Source organism: Pinus tabuliformis, chromosome 9 (assembly GCF_031772625.1).
Source record: "Pinus tabuliformis cultivar Carrire ecotype Pingquan chromosome 9, CPIR1, whole genome shotgun sequence".
In the NCBI taxonomy this organism is placed as follows: Eukaryota; Viridiplantae; Streptophyta; class Pinopsida; order Pinales; family Pinaceae; genus Pinus; species Pinus tabuliformis.
In genome coordinates this window covers 81,112,915-81,124,654 of record NC_142307.1, presented here as the reverse complement: position 1 = coordinate 81,124,654, position 11,740 = coordinate 81,112,915, and positions in this window count along the sequence as shown.

Sequence of the window (11,740 nt, the reverse complement as noted above, 5' to 3'; positions counted from 1 at the left end):
TTTTTTCAGTCTGTGAAGAAGATCATTTTATAGATAAGTGCCCTTCCTTGCCCGGACTTAAAGCTATATAACAAGGGGTCGAAGGAGCCACTGAACCACTCTATTTCATGAACCAAAGGAGACCACATGGACCTAGACCATACCAGCAGGGGATGCAAGGGACATCTCAGGCATACTACAACCCCAACCAAGTCACTTCCATACCTTCTTGGGACCCTCCTGCTCATCCTTCTTGGTCCACACCTCCTCCTTGGTCTTTCCCATCTCAATATCATGCCCAACCAGCCACGCATTCATTTCAATCCTATGTTCAACGCAACCTCAGTGGAATTCATCTCATCAGGGGTGGAGGCCCCAATAAAACTCTCCTCCCACTCTTTTGCCTCCACCACCTGCTCAACCACAAACATTACCTTCTGCTCCACCAAGGCAACCCCAAATGCCTGCCCAATCGAAACCGAACCTGAACAATAGACAGGCTCAGCAAGTATATAGTGGGGAACCATCATGCCGAACTTATGTTGTAGATATTCAGGAGATTAAGCTACAATCTGGGAAGGTTCTCCTAGATAACCAGCCTCCACCTAGGGAGGTTGAGGAAGATAAAGAGGGAAGTGAACCTAAAGAAATTCCACCCTTTTCTGAGAGACTATCCGGAACAACACAGCCTACCCCAGAAGAAACTGAACTTCTAGGAGAATTGAAACAGTTATGTGTGAAGATACCACTTCTCCAAGCCATAAAAGATGTGCCTATCTACAATAGGTTGATCAAAGAGAAGTGCTTTAGGCATACAGGAAGGCGCAAAAGAGATACCCCAACCATTAATGTCATAGGACAATTGTTTGACCTGACGTTGGGGCAGGTAATCTATCTAAAATATCTGGACCTTGGAAGCCCAGTAGTTGATATCCACATCAATAGCACCATGATCCCACATACCTTGATTGATTTGGGAGTTGCCATTAATGTGATGACAAAGGATACAATGCTCAAACTTAACCTCCAGTGCTCCTTGAGGAAGACCACGATAGTACTGCAACTAGCAGATCACTCCACCGTGACCCCTGAAGGGATTGTGGAAGATGTGATGGTCTCCATTGATTCTTGGGAGTACCTCGTTGATTTCTTAGTTCTCTAGCTGAAGGAAAATCTCACTAGGTATCCTCTCATCCTGGGAAGACCCTGGTTGGCTACTGTCGATACCTACATCAGCTGTCAAGCTAGGAACATGACCATAAAGAACGGGCATATTTCCAAGCAGTTAATCCTATACCCTTCTACCCAACCCTTGCTAGAACATGATCTACCTCTCTGGTTAGAGGAGGAGGATGAGGATGAGGTCTATTCTGCACCACTTTGTTCATTAGAAACTGCCATGGGAGTAAAACTACAAGATGAGGATGATATGATTGAAAATTTGATTCAGAATCCACCCCCTAGCATCTTAGCATTAGAGGACATAGTGAGAGAAACCCAAAACAACCCCTAAACTGATCTCTGTGTGGTCGACCCAACCTCTCTTCATGTTAAGAATATAGAGTTCGGCCTAGAAAGAACCTTGAAAATCAATCCATCGCTATCCACTTCCCAGGAGAAGGAGTTGTGCAGCTTATTGAGAAAGCATTTAGATGCCTTCGCCTGCAGTTATAAGGAGATGAAGGGAGTGCACCCTTCAGTATGTACTCATCATATATACATTAAGGAAGATTGAAAACCAGTCAGGCAGCCTCAAAGGAGGATGAATCCAGCACTTAAAGACATTGTTAAGGAAGAATTGCAAAAATTTCTTGATGCAGGATTCATCTACCCCATCTCTAATAGTGAAAGGGTCTCTCCTTTGGTGCTAGTGCCAAAGAAAAATGGCAAGTGGAGAATTTGTGTCGACTATCGGGAATTAAACAAAGCCACTAAAAAGGACTATTTTCCTTTACCGATCATAGATCAAGTGTTAGATGGTCTGGCAAGGAAAAAGTTTTTCTCCTTCCTAGATGGGTTCGGTGGGTACAATCATATTCAAATCAGCCCAAAATACCAAGATAAGACCACTTTCACTTTTCCTTGGGGTACCTTTGCACCAGGCCCTTCCTTTTGGTTTGTGCAATGCTCCAGCCACTTTCCAAAGAGCAGTATTGAGTATATTTTCTAAACTGGTTCATGATGCAATGGAAATATATATGGATGATTTTAATCTTTATGGTTCTGACTTTCAGGAAGCTTTATCTAACCTAGGAAAAGTTCTAGACAAGTGTATTGAGATGAACCTATCCCTCAGTCCAGAAAAATGCGAATTTTTTATCACTGAAGGGACCGTGTTAGGTCATACAATATCTCAACAAGGACTGTAGGTGGACCCCAACAAGATTTCCATCATCCAAATGGTCCTACCTCCTCAAAAGGTGAATGATGTCAGAAGTTTCCTAGGCTTAGCTGGATATTACTGAAGATTCATTAAAGATTTCAGTAAGCTAGCCTCTCTTTGTTTGGCCTTTTAGGCAAAGATGTTGTTAGGTCCCTATAATACTAGTGATTACCCCATTACTATTGTAGTTGTATCCCTTATTAATATTGTTGTGCCCCTATTTTCCCCATATTGTTATTATTGTGCCCCATAGAATCCCTCTATTGTTATTTTTGTGGCTTTATATTATTATTGTTAGGTCAGCTGGGTTATATTGTGACTCCTTAGACTCCTATATATAGAAAGGAGGTTTTTTCATTTGAATCATCGAAGAATTGTTCATTTATGTAATGTAAAGGAGGTTGCCCCCTCTAAGAGGCTGAATTCTAAGGCATTGATCTATCCAGGCTATCTTTTTTTGAGCTGGTTTCATAACATTTGGTTTCAGAGCTTTGGATTCTAGGGTTTTGCTGCTCCAAATAGGTGATCATGGAATTTTCACTATAACTTTTTTTTGCGATGTTTCAGAAGCTAAAAAAAAAACCCATTTGCGAAGAGATCGTATTGAACCTTGGGTCCAAATTTCAGAGCTTTTCACACTATATTTGCGGAGATATGATCTGAGGAAGTTGGTCTTTTTGCAGACTCCTGAATTACATTTCAAAAAGGTGACCTGGGGAAAATCATCATAACTTTCTCTCTGAGCATCGGATTGAAATTTTGTAAGAAGGCACAGAAATAGGACGGATTGTAGTTTCTTGTATATATTTTTCAGAGAAAGAGGTCGAAACAGTGACTTTTGGAATGTCATACAAGTTCGCTCTACTGAACTAGTCTATAATCAGCTCACTATGGCAGATTTGGCCTAACTCTTCCTTGGAGAATCCAATTTGGATCAGACTGGTGGCATTGGAAAGAGGACACAGAGGACTACTATAGGTCACAATTTCAGAACTCGATGATCCGAAATTATAGAGATACATCAAAGGCAATATTGAGCTCCTACAAAGTGAAAAAAGGTGTGTAGATTTTTTTAAATTTTTTCTTAAGCTTGGTTGAAAATTTATTTTGAAGAATTCAAAGGGCATAGTAGAGCATTATTATCAGTAACTGATGCCCCGAGGAAATAAAATGCAAACAGCTAGTAAGCAACCTGAAAGCGCTAGCATGACTCATGAAGAAGAGGAAGAAATGCTACATGATATATCAAAATTACAAGTCCAAGTGCAACAAATGTCACTCTCACAAAAGCTAACAGAAGCTAAGATAAGTGGTGTGGAATCTAAGATGAATGGCATGGAAGCTAAGATGGATGATTTGAAGATAGATTTGAAGACAGGCATGGAATATTTGAAGACAGATTTGATAAAGTTTCTACAAGAAATGCTTACTAATGGTGAAAGGGTAGTAAAGAAAACTCATGATGAGAACAAAAGAAATGTTAATCATGATTTTGTAGACTCTAATGTTGGACTGAAGACCCACCATATTCCAAAAATCAATATGAGGAAGTTTGATGGCAAGGATCCCGCAACATGGATATTGCAAATGGAGCAATTTTTCGATCTCAATAATGTGCAAAACACACAAAATGTACGTATTGCAACTTTATATTTGGAACCAAATCAGTTTGTATGGTATCAATGGCTTTGCTCTCGTAAACAAATTATCACTTGGGAAATTTTTACGAAAGAATTGACAACACATTATGAGGATACAAAAAGCAACACTTTTTTTAGCCAATTGATAAGTCTCAAACAAAACGGTTCAATAATGGAGCACATTGAGGAGTTCCAGAAATTGAACATAAGGGTAAAAAATATTCCAGAGGAGCATAGGATTGATGTGTTCATAGGGACTTTAAAGGATAATATCCAACATGATGTTCGCCTTTGGGAACCTGATTCATTAGAAAAGGCATTCAGGTTAGCAAGAAAAATGGAAAGCAAAAGTATGGCAACCAGGAAGCATACCACTCACAACTATAAAGATGGAAGTGTTGTTCCCCCTAGTCTTCCATAACCTATAAGGTTGACACCACAACAATTGGAAGAAAAAATAGCAAAAGGGCTTTGTTATAGTTGTGATAGCAAATACACTAAAGATCATAATTGTGCTGAGAAGAAATTATTCCACATTGATTGTGAAGAGGAAGAAGAAAAGGAGCAAGAAAGGGCAAAAGAAGAGGATATACTCTAGGAACAAAGCCTAGATAAAGAAGAAATGAATCTGACCATATCTTGTAATGCATTGGCTGGAATTACCACTCCTCAAACCATCAAGATAGAAGGAAAAATCAAGAAGAAAAAGGTAATAGTGTTGATTGATTCAGGAAGTACCCACAATTTTATTCATTGTAAGATAGAAAAATAATTGAATTGCTTCCTATATCCAGCACGACAGTGTCAAGTGATTGTTGCAAATGGAGGAATGATAAATTGCTCTGGAAAGTGCCATAATATCAAGCTATCCATGGGAGAATATGTATTGAATAGCCCAATGCTTTCCATTCCAATGGGAGGTGCTGATGTTGTACTAAGAGTCCAATGGCTATAGTCCTTAGGTACAATAGATTTTAATTTTCAAGAACTTTTCATGAAATTTTCTGTGGAAGGAAAGGAAGTTTAATTAAGAGGTATTGCAGGGAAACCGGGAAAGATAATCAGCTCTAGCGGTATGACAAAGCTTCTAAAAAAGGAACAAAGAGGTGTAATTGCACAATTATGTTCGCTAGATGTTTCCACATTGGAATCATCTATTTCTCCAGATCTCCAAAAAGTCTTGGACAATCATTCCAAGGTATTTGAGACTCCCAAAGGTCTCCCACCTATTCATGATCATGATCATGCTATTCATCCGGTTCCAGGAAGTTTTCCTCCAAACATCAGGCCGTAGAGATATCCCTATTCCCAAAAGAGTGAAATTGAACATATGGTTGCAGAAATTCTAGAGGCAGGTATAATTCAACCTAGTCAAAGTTCTTTCTCTGCTCTAGTATTATTGGTGCACAAGAAGGATGGATCATGGTGCATGTGTTCGGATTATAGGGAGCTCAACAAGCTCACTATTAAAGATAAGTTTCTCAATCCTGTCATTGATGAATTATTGGATGAATTGCATGGATCAATTTACTTCACCAAATTGGATCTTTGTTCAGGATATCATCAAGTCAGAATGAATACTGAAGACATTCCGAAAACAACATTTAGAACTCATGAGGTTCATTATGAATTTTTAGTCATGCCTTTTGGCCTTACCAATGCACCTTCTACATTCCAAGGTTTTATGAATTCCATTTTTAAACCCTTCCTTAGAAAATTTGTGTTAGTATTTTTTGATGATATACTAATCTACAACAAGTCTTGGAAGGATCATGTTGAACATGTTGACAAGGTGTTACAACTATTGGAGGAGAAACAATTATATGCAAAAAGATCCAAATGCTTCTTTGGAGTACAAGAGGTGGAATATCTGGGTCATATTGTATCTCATGAAGGAGTTAAGGTAGCAAAATTAAAGCCATTAAGGAATGGAAAATCCCCACATCCATAAAGCATTTGCGAGGATTTCTCGGGTTCACAGGGTATTATCGAAAGTTTGTTAAGAATTATGGGAGAATAGCAGCACCTCTAACAACATTATTGAAGAAAGATGCATTTTCATGGACTCCAGAAGCAACAAAGGCCTTCGAAAATCTTAAAGAGGCAATGTGCCAAGCACCTGTCTTAGCTATATCGAACTTCGCAAAAACCTTTATTGTGGAATGTCATGCTTCAGGAAATGGAATTGGTGTTGTTTTAATGCAAGATGAAAGACCAATTTCTTTTGAAAGTCTTCCAATCAAGGGAAATTTTTTACACAAAGCTATTTATGAGAAGGAAATGTTGGCAATACTCCATGCACTTAAGAAATGGTGACCCTACCTAATGGGAAGACACTTCAAGGTAAAAACGGATCATGATAGCCTTAAACACTTTTTAGAACAAATATTATCCTCTGAAGAGCAACATAAGTGGGTCACAAAGATTTTGGGTTATGACTTTGAAATCATCTACAAAAAACAGAAGCAAAATGTGGTGGCAGATGCACTCTCAAGAAAGGATGAGGATGTAGAAGCATTGTTGTGCGCCATTTCTATTATCCAACCAGATTGGACAAACGAAGCAAGGGAGGAATGGAAGAATGATGAAGAAGAGTGGGAACTTATTCGAAAGTTACAACAAGATTCCAGTACATCTGATACATTTAGCTGGCAAAATGATTCGTTATGGTACAAAGATCGCTTATACCTCTGTAAGAATTCCCAACTAAAACAAAAGATTCTTATGGAATTGCACACTTCTCCCTTAGGAGGGCACTCGAGATTTTTAGAAAATTACCACAGGGTTAAGAAGGAATTTTTTTGGGATGGCCTTAAACAGGATATTCAAAAGTTTGTGGCGGAATGTTTGGTTTGCCAACAAAATAAAGTTGAAACAATTAAGACACCGGGTCTATTACAACCTTTATCCATTCCAAGCCAACATTGGGAGGAGGTTTCAATGGATTTTATCACAGGTTTACCTAAGTCTGAGGGAAAGAGTGTCACCATGGTGGTAGTTGACAGACTTACCAAGTATGCACACTTTTGTGTATTATGACATCCATTTAAAGCCAGTACAGTTTCTACTGCATTTATGGAAACAATTCAAAAGCTACATGGAAACCCAAAGATTATTGTAAGTGACAGAGATCCCATTTTCACTGGAAATTTTTGGACAGAATTATTTTCTTGTCTTGGTACTCAGTTAGCTCATAGCTCATCTTATCATCCTCAATCTGATGGGAAAACTAAGATAGTAAACAAATGTTTGGAAGTATATCTTCGTTGCTTTGCATCTGAAAAATAGACACAATGGGTCAAATGGTTGCCTCTGGCTGAATGGTGGCATAACACTTTCTTCCATATAGCAACAAAAATGACCCCATTTATGGCACTTTATGGATATTAACCACCATCCGTCACATCATATTTAAGAGAAATTTCTAAGGTTCAAGCAGTGGAACATCACATCGAACATCAACAACAAGTCCTCCAACTCTTAAAGGATAACCTCGTGTTAGCACAAAATAGAATGAAACAATAGGCATATCAACATCACAGTGAAAGAAGTTTTGATGTAGGTGATTGGGTATTCCTACGGCTACAACCATATAAGAAAATATCCCTCAAGCAAGCTAAGAAGGATAATAAATTATCACCAAAGTATTATGGTTCGTACAAGGTGTTGCAAAAGATTGGTACTATGGCTTACAAATTGGAGCTTCCTGCAACTTCTCGATTGTACCCAATTTTCCATGTTTCATGTTTAGAGAAGGTTATAGGGAACAAGCTCCCAGATCAAACAATATTTCCAGAACTTGACGAGGAAGGAAAAATTATATTGGAACTGGAAGCAGTAACAGAAACAAGAACTCAACAGCTATGAAATCGATCAATTTTGGAGTATCTTATCAAGTGGAAGAACTTATCCGCTGAAGATTCCACATGGGAGGATGAAAATTTTATATAGAAGCATCCAGAACTACTCAAGCGTTGAGGACAACACTTTTTTGAAGGAGAGGGGCATGTTAGTTCCCTATAATACTAGTGATTACCCCATTACTATTGTAGTTGTATCCCTTATTAATATTGTTGTGCCCCTATTGTCCCCGTATTGTTATTACTGTGCCCCATAGAATCCCTCTATTTTTATTTTTATGGCTTTATATTATTATTGTTAGGTCAGATAGGTTATATTGTGACTCCTTAGACTCCTATATATAGAAAGGAGGTTTTGTCATTTGAATCATCGAATAATTTTTCATTTATGTAATGTAAAGGAGGTTGCCCCCTCGAAGAGGCTGAATTCTAAGGTGTATCCATTCTATCTTTTTTTGAGCTAGTTTCATAATAGATGTTGAGTTCATATGGTCTAAAAACTATCAAGAAGCCCTAGATACCTTGAAGAGCAAGTTAGTAACTGCCCCAATTCTGAGAGGCCCAAACTGGCCCTACCCTTTCACATTCACACAGATGCCTCGAACAAAGCAATAGGAGTAGCCTTAGAACAAATTGATGAAAAGTTGCCTTATGCCATATACTTTATAAGCAAAAAATTTTCAAAGGCAGAGTTAAATTACACAGTGACCGAGAAGGAACTCCTAGCTGTTGTGCATTCCTTAAACAAATTCAGACATTATATCACAAGCTATCAAACCTTCATGCACATTGATCATGCTGCAATTAGATATTTGATGAACAAACCAGATGTAAATGCTCGCATTATTAGATGGTTTCTTTTATTGCAGCAGTTTGATCTAACCATTATTGATAAGCATGGTAAAGAAAATGTTGTTGCTGACTTTTTGTCTAGGGTATATTTGCCTACAGGTGAAGAAGGAATGGTGGATAACCAAATGCCAGATGAACATTTGTTTTCTATTTCAGTACTCTCTCTATGGTTTTCTAATATAGCAAACTACTTTGTTTTAGCACAGTTTCCACCACACCTATCCTCAAAAGAGAAGAGAAATATAGTAAGGAAAAATGCCCCTTTCACCTGGATTGGGCGTAATCTCTTCAAACTTGGCCCAGATCAGATCTTGAGAAGATGTGTCAGGGAGGAGGAAGTCTTTGACATTCTTCTGACCTGTCATGGCAGGCCTTGTGGAGGTCATTTTGAAGCAAAGAGAGTTACCTTCAAAATATTGCAAGCAGGCTACTATTTGCCCACTCTTCATCAAGATGTGAGGAGATACACCAGCCAATGTGATTGGTGTCAAAGAATGGGAAAACCTACTCCAAAGGATGAGATGCCCATGCAACCTCAAGTGACCTTTGAGCCATTTGAGAAGTGGGGCATGGCTTTGTGGGTCGTATCAGCCCTCCTTCAAGACAGAAACAATACATCATTTTGTGCACTAATTACCTGACAAAGTGGGCAGAAACAAAAGTAATCAAAGCAGCAATAGAGGAAAAATTAGTTGATTTTTTGAGAGAAAACATATTCTACAAGTTTAGGTATCCAAGATAATTGGTCACAAATCAAGGCAATCAGTTCACTTCCAATTTGATTGAAGACCTGCTCACACATTATAAAATCAAGCATAGGACTTCCACCCCTTACCATCCACAAGCCAATGGGCAGGTGGAAGTCAATAATAGAGCTTTGGAAGGAATTCTGACCAAGGTACTGAGCTACAACAGAAAATACTGGGCGGACAAATTAGTTGAGGCCACTTGGGCCTACAACACAACATGGAAGACCACTACAGTGTTCACACCCTATGAACTGGTCTATGGGAAGAAGGCTTTATTGTCAGTAGAATTTGAATTCAATACACTAAGGATGGCAGCTCAGCTGGACCTAGACCTCAGCCATTCATAGAAGGAAAGGTTACTCCAGCTAAATTGATTGGATGAACAAAGATTGCAGGCCCTTCTCCACACAGAGGTGGTTCAGCTTCAGAGGAAGATATGGCATGACAAAAATATCAAGGAGAAGCAATTCCAAGAAGGATATTGGGCACTGCTCTATGATTGAAGGTATAAAGACATCAAAGGCAAGTGGACAAGATGGTTGGGACCCTACACTGTGGAAAAATGCAATGACAATGGTTCAGTCCTGGTCAGAACCATTGATGATGAAGCCATCCCCATGCTTATCAATGGACATTTGTTGAAAATTTACAAGAAGCCCCTCTCCAAGAGAGAGTTCATTGATGATTTGAATAAGATAGTGATGGTAGTGGAGCATTTCTTAGCCTCCAGTTCACCCACTCACTGAAGGAAAAGAAAAAAAGAAAAAATAAGGACTCAAGTGAAAACCTCCATGAGGCGCTTGAAGTCCCATCATTGGGTTGAAAACCTCTCCTGAGGTGGCCCAGTGATGTCAAAAAAAAAAAAAAAATGAAAAAGGAGAATAAGATCCCTGGGTGAAAACCTCCCTTGGAGGCACCCAGGGCATGCAATTAGGGTGAAAACCTCCTTGAGGCACCCTAGTTGTTTTCAAAAAAAAGAAAAAAGAGAAAAAAAAAAAAAGAAAATTGAATTTTAATGTGCATTGCAAGTTTACAGGAGGACCACAGAGAGCAAGAGGAGATGCCACAGAGCCCTAACATTCACACTAGTACCTATTTCATCTCCTCCACACTCTTCTCCATCATTTATAACCTTTCTTCCACCCCACTGTGTTTTTTTTTTGGAAACTGTGTTCTACAGGAGGCTCTGTGTTTTCCACAAGAGGCTCCTGTAGGAATTATAGAGAGCCAGAAATGAATCCAAAAATCAGTTTGAGGGGCTGGGAAGCTTCATGAAGAACATATAAACCTCCTATAGCTATCAACCTACCTTTCCATCCATTCCACACCTGCATTACATCATCATCATCATTTTTTTCCTTCCTATCCAAAAAAAACACAGAAAAAAAGTTTTTAGTAAAAAGAGAAAAAAAAAAAAAAAAAGGAAGCAGCACCTCAAATCTCACCTGCAGCTTACCTATTACATCTCCATCTCCATCAACATCTCTGGAATCATCCTCACAGCCCCCAGCATAGAAATAAGCTGAAATTTCAAGGGGAGAAGTAGCTACAGGAGCTCCTATAGGAATTCCTGTAGTAGTTGATCCCATTAAAATCAAGCCACAACAGCAAAAGAAGTGCAACCATGGGGATTGAAGGAGACATCTGAAGCTTAGATCCAGCCAAAGGATACCTGCAAAAAACAAACAGCCACACATCGGAAAGCAGAGAGCATGCAACAAGGGAAACACAGGCATGCAGCAGTAGAAGAAGCCAAAATACCTCACAACACATACATTCGACTCATAGGTAAGTGACTAACCCACTCCTCTGTTTTCATTTGTGTAATTGAAAGATATGAATGAGTAACGATATGGTTGAGGTTGAACGAGGAAAAGGTGGCCAGTTAACTTGACCACCTTCATCTAGTTGACTGCACTCATCCGAAGATGTCACCCACACGTGCGTATAGTCAACTCAGAGAAAGATACCAAGGACAGGTAGTGGAGGGTATGTAAACTCCGATGCAATAATGAGAGGTGATTGCACGAAGGAACCATGATTACAAGGCAGGTGGGGACCAATGGTAAAAATATGGGCAACGTACATTTTTGGCAGCTCACCTCCATCATAAGTACTCCTCCTCAAGCACTCTCACCACCTTTTCCCTCATTCTCTCCTCGTAAACTTAGCTGCAACAAACTCCTTGTCACCCCATAGCCTCGAAACCATATTTTCCATTGATCTCACCTATCCCCCTGCTCTTGGCGTTGTCTACAGGAGCACTTACAGGTTCTA